This window comes from Cebus imitator, unplaced genomic scaffold, assembly GCF_001604975.1.
Source record: "Cebus imitator isolate Cc_AM_T3 unplaced genomic scaffold, Cebus_imitator-1.0 Scaffold274, whole genome shotgun sequence".
NCBI classification, from domain to species: domain Eukaryota; kingdom Metazoa; phylum Chordata; class Mammalia; order Primates; family Cebidae; genus Cebus; species Cebus imitator.
Window position 1 is genome coordinate 1,216,632 of NW_016107589.1, and position 8,291 is coordinate 1,224,922.

General features: G+C 38.2%; 1 pseudogene across 1 annotated transcript; it reads left to right on the top strand.

The window, feature by feature from the left end:
• The first annotated feature begins 6,665 nt into the window (after positions 1–6,665).
• LOC108284276 lies at positions 6,666–7,722 on the top strand (annotated as a pseudogene). Its single transcript, XR_001817153.2, has one exon. The product of XR_001817153.2 is annotated as a transgelin-like (transcript).
• Positions 7,723–8,291: the final 569 nt, after the last annotated feature.

Genomic DNA, 8,291 nt, shown 5'->3' on the forward strand with positions numbered 1-8,291 from the left:
CTGAACTGATCTGACCCTTGTCCTCCAAAGAGCTATGAGTGCTTTCCTATCTGCTATACTATTTATTTCTCCGTCATCAGTTGCATTAGGGAGGAGTGAGATTGTTACAGTTCCATTTCACAAAGGGAAAAACCAAAGTACAGAAAAGTCCAATGTCTTCGCTAAAGCCAAACAAAACCAGCAAAGTCTAGCGTGTTTTTTCGTCCAAACTCTTATTATCTACAAGAAAGAAAAGCTTCCTATCAATCCTACAGATAAGTCTGACTAACAGTTTTCTCTTTACTGATATGAAAACGCATATCATTTTGCAGGGTTCCTAGCAGATAGAGATGAGAGTAAACATTGGAAACCCTTGTGTTGCCCACTCTTGTCAATCTGGGCTGATTTCATAGCAGATGGGGATTACTCACCATCCTGCAACAGCAAGCTTGAAACTGGGTGGCAGTTTTTCTGCTCTCCTGTATTCTGATTAGTAGCAAAGTACAAATTAGCTCCCCAGTCTATAAATTTCTGTCGTAGCCTGGAGCTCAGAAAAGCCTGTAGGTCCGAAGGGCCTCATCTTAGGAGGGAATCAAAGGAGAGTGCTAGAGTTACATTATGCAGCACCCTCTACACAATACAGAGAAGATTAAATAGGAAATCGCCCAAATATGGGCTTTAAATGGCAATGTGGGTGTTACACTTTATGTAATTGGTAACTATTAAGTTAAAATATTTAAATCCTGCCTATTTGGAAGCAAAATAATACTAAGCCCTGGTTCATAAAAAAATTCTTGGGATACATTTCTATTTCAGGAGGGTTCGTCTTTGGCTTGTTTGGTTGGAATTGACCCATGTAAGTGAGATCTCAAATTATCAAGTGATATTTTGCTAAAAAATATGAGTAGCATATGGCAGCAGTTGATCCTCAACCTTCAACTTGATTGTATGTAGCTCATGAGGCACCTGCCTTGAACTGATTCAGTTTATGCTTTTTAACATAAAAGTACAACATTATGTTAAATTTTGGGGGTAGTTTTGTGTTGAAAAGTTTCAAGATGAACAAAATAAGAGCATAATTCCACCAAAGTCTTTATGTGCATATTTATTTCTGCATCTGAATGTCATTTTGTTAGTGTGTATCTTTCTTCTGTCTCTTTATTCATATATTTCTTTTTTTTGAGGGGAGGGAGTTGGGGTCAGAATTTGTGTGTGTCTGCCTTTTGGTCTTTTTTTTTTTTTCTTACCATTTATTCTTTTCCTCTCGTTCTGTCCATCTGTCTTATTCTCTACTCTTGTTTTTCCCCTTTCCCTTAATTGTCCATAGCATAGAAAAATTACATTTTAGATTATTTGTTCTATTTCATTTGGGGCTATGGTGCTTTGATTTGAAAGAGACTATAAAGGTCCTCTAATATATTCCTTTCATTCGATAGGTATTGCAGCATTGCAGTTGCAGTTAAATGGTAGCAGAACAGGGACCAGAGCCTAAGACTTCTGGCTTTTAGAGAGTTCCATGTTCTTTCTACGATTTTCTATTGCCTCCCGTTTTCTATTTTTTATACCAAGTTCTATATTTCCTGTTCTTAATTTAAAAGCAGAGAAGTTGGACATTTTCTATTTGTTTTATATTAACGAAATTCTGTTATGTAACTTCAGAGAGTGTGTGGCTTTGGGTAAAGTTTTGTACACTTCCAAACTCCCAAGTATATATGTGAGGAGCTCAAAATAGAGTAGGACCACACTGTGAGCATCTCCCACAGAATTCTCTCTCCTTTTTCTTAAACCTCTAGGAATACAGATTCTGTGGTTGTGCTGATGCAGATAACGTATCATACTCTTCAGGGCTTAATGATTTTTAATCATTTTAATCAATGCATCATACATTAATTAATTCATCAAGAATTCATGTGCTGATTGCTGTTTTACTTGATCTCTACAGCAGCCCTGTACTCTAGATAGAAATGATACTTTATTTCTGATTTATAAACATGGAAACTAAGACCCAGTGACTGGCTCGTGGTTGTGTAGTTAGCTGCAGAGCCAGGAATAGACTTCTACTTCCTAAACCATATACAAAGCAATATTTCTAGTTTATTTGGTGATTTCATTTTTTAAAAAAATCAGTCAAATTAATCATTTGTGTTACATGAAAACAAATAGACTAGAATCTCTGAAAGGTACATCTTAGAGCTTACCCTAAGAACAAAGTACTGCATTAAGTAACCACACTAAGCATCAAGAAACAAGTGCCCAATCTCTTATAGTGTTATTAAAAAGTGTAATTGGCCTGGTTATTCAACATCAGGCAAACCTCCTTAAGTTATTCAGCTATTCATCCATTCCAAAGAATCAAATTTCATATCTACCTATTGCAGAAGTGTGTGCTGTCTTTTAAGACTTGAGGATTACATTTGACCCAACCATTTTTTTCTTAACACGAGACTCCATCTCAAAAAAAAAAAAAAAAAAACAAAAAAAAAAAAAAAAAAAAAAAAAAAAAAAAAAAAAAACCCATAAAAGGTTTATAAGTGAAAATAGCTTTGAAAAATGGAATAACTAAAATGAAAAGCATGAGTAACAACACCAAATATTTTAAAATATTATAAAGTGTGAATAATTAAATCAATATACTCCTGGGCCAAGAATTAGCAGACAGATCAAGGAATCAAATAGACAGAAATAGACACTGATATATATGAAATGTTAACATATGATAGTGAAAGCAATAAGGATTACTGTTGGCTTTTTTGTTTTGTTTTTTTCTTTGAGACAGAATCTCACTCTGTCGTCCAGGCAGGAGTTCAGTGGTGTGATCTCAGGTCACTGTACCCTCTTGCCTCCCGGGTTCAAGCAATTCTCCTGCCTTAACCTCCTGAGTCGCTGTGACTACAGGCATGTTCCGCCACACCTGGCTAATTTTTGTATTTTTTGTAGAGATGGGGTTTTGCCATACTGCCCAGGCTGGTCTCAAACTCCTGGCCTCAAATGATCTGCCTGCCTCGGCCTCCTAAAATGCTGGAATTATAGGCATGAGCCACTGTTCCTGGCCAGCAGTAAGGATTTCTAGGGAAGGAAAGAATTATTAAGTAAATATTGCTAGAATACTTAACTAGGTGTTAGAAAAAATATTAATTTAGTTTCATACTATAAACTAGAATAAATTCCAGGTGAAAGAATTTGAGAAAATAGACTAAAAGAATTTTAATAGACAATATAAGACAATATAGAAAATGGGTGGCTCATGCCTGTAATCCCAGCATTTTGGGAGGCCAAGGTGGATGAATCACCTGAGGTCCCAAGTTCTAGACCAACCTGGCCAGCAGGGTGAAACTCCGTCTCTACTAAAAATACAAAAATTAGCCAGATATGGTGGCATGTGCCTGTAATCCCAGCCACCTGGGAGGCTGAGGCAGGAGAATCGCTTGAGCCCAGCAAGTGGAGGTTGCAGTGAGCCGAGATCACGCCACTGCACTCCAGCCTGGGTGACACAGCGAGATTCAAAAAGAAAATATAGAAAAAATATGATCTTTAAATGGAAAGGGATTTTTGAAACTTCTTCTAACTTAAATAAAACCTTATCAAGGAGCTGGTCTTTGACCACCCTGTCTAAATTGACCACTCTCACCGCTTTATTCTCTGTTTTAGCATCCTATTTTATTTCCTTAGTTGCACTTACAACAATCTATGATTATGCTTTTTAAAAAGTATATTAGCTTACTGATTTATTGCTTTTCTTACCAAATATAAATTCTTTTTTGTGGGGGGTGGGGGACAAGATCTTGCTCTGTTGACTAGGCTGGAGTGTAATGGTGTGATCATAGCTCACTGCAGCCTCAAACTTTTGGGGTCAGGTGATCCTCCTGCCTCTGCCTTCTGGGTAGCTGAGACTACTGGCATGTACCACCTTGCCCATTTAATTTTTAAATTTTTCTTTGTAGAGGGAGGTTCTTGCCATGTTGGCCAGGATGGTCTGAAACTCTTGGTCTTAAGCAGCTCTCCCAAATTGGCCTCCTGAGGCACTGGGATTACAGGGGTGAGCCACTCTGCCTGGCCAAATAGAAACTCTTTGAAGGCAAGAAATATGTCTCCTTTACTGCTGTATCTTTAGTGTTCCTGTATAGTTTCTGGCACATAGCAAGTCTTTGGTGAATATTTGTTGAATGAATGAATAAATGAATAAGCTTAAACTCAAAAGAAGAAAATACAAGAGGAAAAGTTGAGGTGCCTATTTAAAAACTTTTAAACTTTCTTGAAAAAAATCAATATCTAAGTTAAGACACAAAAATGGAAAGACATTATGCAAAAGATATTTTTTATGAAGCATATATATGAATCAAAAAGAAATAAACTGATATTAGTATCTGTTAGTATGTATGGACAATTAACAGAAGAGCAAATAAAGACTAATAAATATTTGCAAAAAGAGTTCTTGTTTCACTAGTAGTCAGAGAAATAGAAAACAAAACAGCAATGAATTATAATTTCATTTATCAGATAATCAAATACTGGAAAAAGGTCGCGAATACCCTATACCCTGATAACGGAGGGTGAAAAGGGCACTTTATACATTATTGGTGGACATATAATGTAGCATACCTTATTAGAAAAAATTGGGAACACACATTCAAGATATTTTAAAAATACTTATTTCCTTGGTCTCTACAGTCTAGTTCTATCCTAAGGAAATATTAGGAAATGCAGATAAAGATATATAAATAAAGATATTCTTCACAGTGTTATTTATAGTAGTAAAAAAACAAAGATCAATGTAAACCTCCAACATTAGAGGAATTGTTAAGCAAATTAAAGTATACTCGAAGTCTGCATATGACTTATGCAGCCTTGGCAAATGATATTTAGGAATAATAAAATGATATTAGAAATGCTTATGATATAAAGTTAAATGAAAAATGGATGGTATAAAATCATGGATCACAGTATGATCTCAAATATGCAAAGCAATATACACAATAAGGGAAATATAACAAGGTTAATAGTTTAGGGTTAGGATTATGGGTGACTTTTATACTTTATAAGGTTTTATATTTTTGTAGTTTTTCAAGTTTAAAAAAATGAACATATATTACTTTCATAATTGAAAAGCAAGTTTTGTTTCTTTTTAAGCATACAATGTTGGACATATAGATCTCTTTGTCCTGTAATCGTTGGTGATAAAACTTAGTGAGCAATAGGGTTTTGTTTGCCTCAAGTTAAAATTCACTGCTTTAATTGCAAAAGTTGATTTATAAGCCAGTAATTTTATACAGCAGGCAATTTGGTTGATGAAAGTATCCAAAGAAAGAACTGAGCATCTGATTTTTCTTATCTCTTCAGAGCCCTTGTTCCATTGATTTCTGCTCTCTCATTATATTGTATGTTTTATTTTTAGTTATAAAATATGTTTTATTGCCTTTAATCTGGTATACCTTTATAAGCTTGAATTAAAACATGAGATGATTTTCTGAACTCACGTTTTTACCATGTTAGTGAAAGTTAAGATTGAAAACTGCAAGTAATAGGTTCTAAACTCAAAGTCCCAGTCATCTATGTTATAATTAATCAATTATTGCAGAAGTTTGGTAGAGAAAGGCTTCCCGTTTTTTTCTCCCCCCCAACAGCCGTCTTTACTTCTGTCAAGAATTCTTTCGACTTTCTTAACAGCTCTCTCATTATATACGTTTTAAAAAGAAAAGCTGTTATCAATCTGCTTGAATTGTTTTTTCTTTTTTCTTAGATTTCAGTAGATCCTGGATGAAATACTCACTAAAGTTTAGAGTATCACCTTAAGACCTGGGCAAAAGGGCCCCCTGCTTTGGATCTTATATCACAAATGTTCAAAATATAAGTGTCATTTAGGATCCAGTACTAAGTGGCATAGTACAATTTGTAATCCAAATGTCCACTGTAGTGACTAACACCATTCAGGCTCCAGCTAACCCTTCCCTTCATCTCTTGCCCTGTGTCATTGAAACAAAAAGTGATTCTGTGTGAATGTTATGAAGGTTATGGGCTGTTGATGCTGGCTATGAATGCTGCTTTGGAGTACAGGGAGGATTTCAGTGACAGAAATTCTTAGGTGAGGGAAAAGACAAATAACGTAAATGCAGTAGAATCTTGCACATTGAAGTATCATTTTGCAGGGCTGTGGGGCATCTATTTTCTTGTTTCTCTTTGTATTCCAGTATGTGGTTCTGGAGATATAAATTAGGATGACATATGTAACAGTGGCTCATGGCAGTTGAGGAATATTTTGTAATATTAAACAATTCATATTACTCTTAAATTTTATATATGAAGGTCCTGATATTGTGGACATTGGCAGTAGATGAGCCTTGAACTCTAGAATTGTGAGTAGTTCTGTTTTTGTAAAAATACATACTAGGACTTAATTCGTTTTTTAAAAAATTACATTAAAGTTTAAACTTTGTCATAGTAAGTTTACTTAAAATTTGATAATAGTTACAATTTGTATTTTGTATTAGAATTTTTATAGATAATTCTATGTCAGAATATTTTAGAAAAAAGATAACATATGATAGCTGGGCACAGTGGCACATATCTGTGGTCCTTGCTACTCAGGAGGCTAAGGTGAAAGGATCACTGAGTCCGGGAATTTAAGTCCAGCTTGGGCAACAGAGCGAGACCCCATCTCTTAAAAAAAAAAAAAGGTTTGTGCAAGCCCAGACACCAGTCTTCACTTCCTGTGAGCCCCGAGGAAGCCCTCTCTCCCCAGACATGGCCAACAAGGGTCCTTCTTATCGCATGAGGTGCGAAGTGCAGTCCAAAATAGAGAATTACAACGAGGAGCTGGAGGAATGGCTGGTGGAGTGGATCATAGTGCAGTGTGTCCCTGATGTGGACTTCCCAGACCGTGGGTGCCTGGGCTTCCAGATCTGGCTAAAAAATGGCATGATTCTGAGCAAGCTGGTGAACAGCCTGTACCCTGATGGCTCCAAGTCGGTGAAGGTGCCTGATATTCTGCCCTCTATGGTGTTCAAGCAGATGGAGCAGGTGGCTCAGTCCCTGAAGGCAGCTGAGGACTATGGGGTCACCAAAACTTATTCCAGACTGTTGACCTCTTTGAAGGCAAAGACATGGCAGCAGTGCAGAGGACCCTGATGACTTTGGGCAGCTTGGCAGTGACCAAGAATGATGGGCGCTACCGTGGAGATCCTAACTGGTTTATGAAGAAAGCGCAGGAGCATAAGAGGGAATTCACAGACAGCCAGCTGCAGGAGGGAAAGTATGTCATTGGCCTTCAGATGGGCAGCAACAGAGGGGCCTCCCAGGCTGGCATGACAGGCTATGGACGACCTCGGCAGATCACCAGTTAGAGGAGAGAGGGCCAGCCCTGAGCTCTGCAATCCCCCCGCTCCTTGGCTGCAGGCATCTGGCTTAGCCTGCCTCACCCACACCCATGTGGTACTTTCAGCCCTGGCCAACCTTTGAGGCTCTGTCACTGAACAATGGTAACTGCACATGGGCAGTTCCTGCCCCGTCCCCCTAGCCTCAGCCTAACTTCTTACCTGAAAGCACCACTGCCCTGGCCCCTTCCTCCAGCTGGCCCCACCACCCCTACTGTCTCCCCACTGGGCTAAGCAGGGGAGAAGTGGGCTGAGGGTAACCTGGATATGGGGCAAGTCCACTGTCCTCCTTGGTAGCAAAAGCCCATTGAAGAAGAACCAGTCCAGCCTCCCCCTATCTTTTTCTGGAATATTTTTGGGGTTGGAACTCAAAAAAGGAAAACAAACAAACAAAAAAATCAATCTTCTTAAAAAAAAAAAAAAAAAGCCAGGCACAGAAGCTCATGCCTGTTATCGTAGCACTTTGGGAGGCTGAGCGGGGCTGATGTCTTGAGCCCAGGAGTTCAAGATCAGCCTGACCAACATGGCAAAACCTTGCCACTACAAAAAAATACAAATTTTTGTATTTAGCTGGTGTTTGGTGGTGCTGCCTGTAGTCCCAGCTACTTGGGAGGCTGAGGCATAAGAATTGCTTGAGCCTGGGAGGCAGAGCAGTGAGCTGAGATTGCACTACTGCACTCTGGCATGGGCAACAGATTGAGACTGTCTCAGAAAAAAGAACATAACATTTGAAAACCAATGTGAAACTTTTAATTTTTAATTTTTCACATTTAATGTAAACTTTGATGAGCTTTAGATTTTTTTTTTTTGAAATGGAGTTTTGCTCTTGTTGCCCAGGCTACAGTGCAATGGCACAATCTCAGCTCACCTCAACCTCCATTTCCCAGGTTCAAGTGATTCTCCTGCCTCAGCCTCCCGAGTAGCTGGGATTACAGGCATATGCCA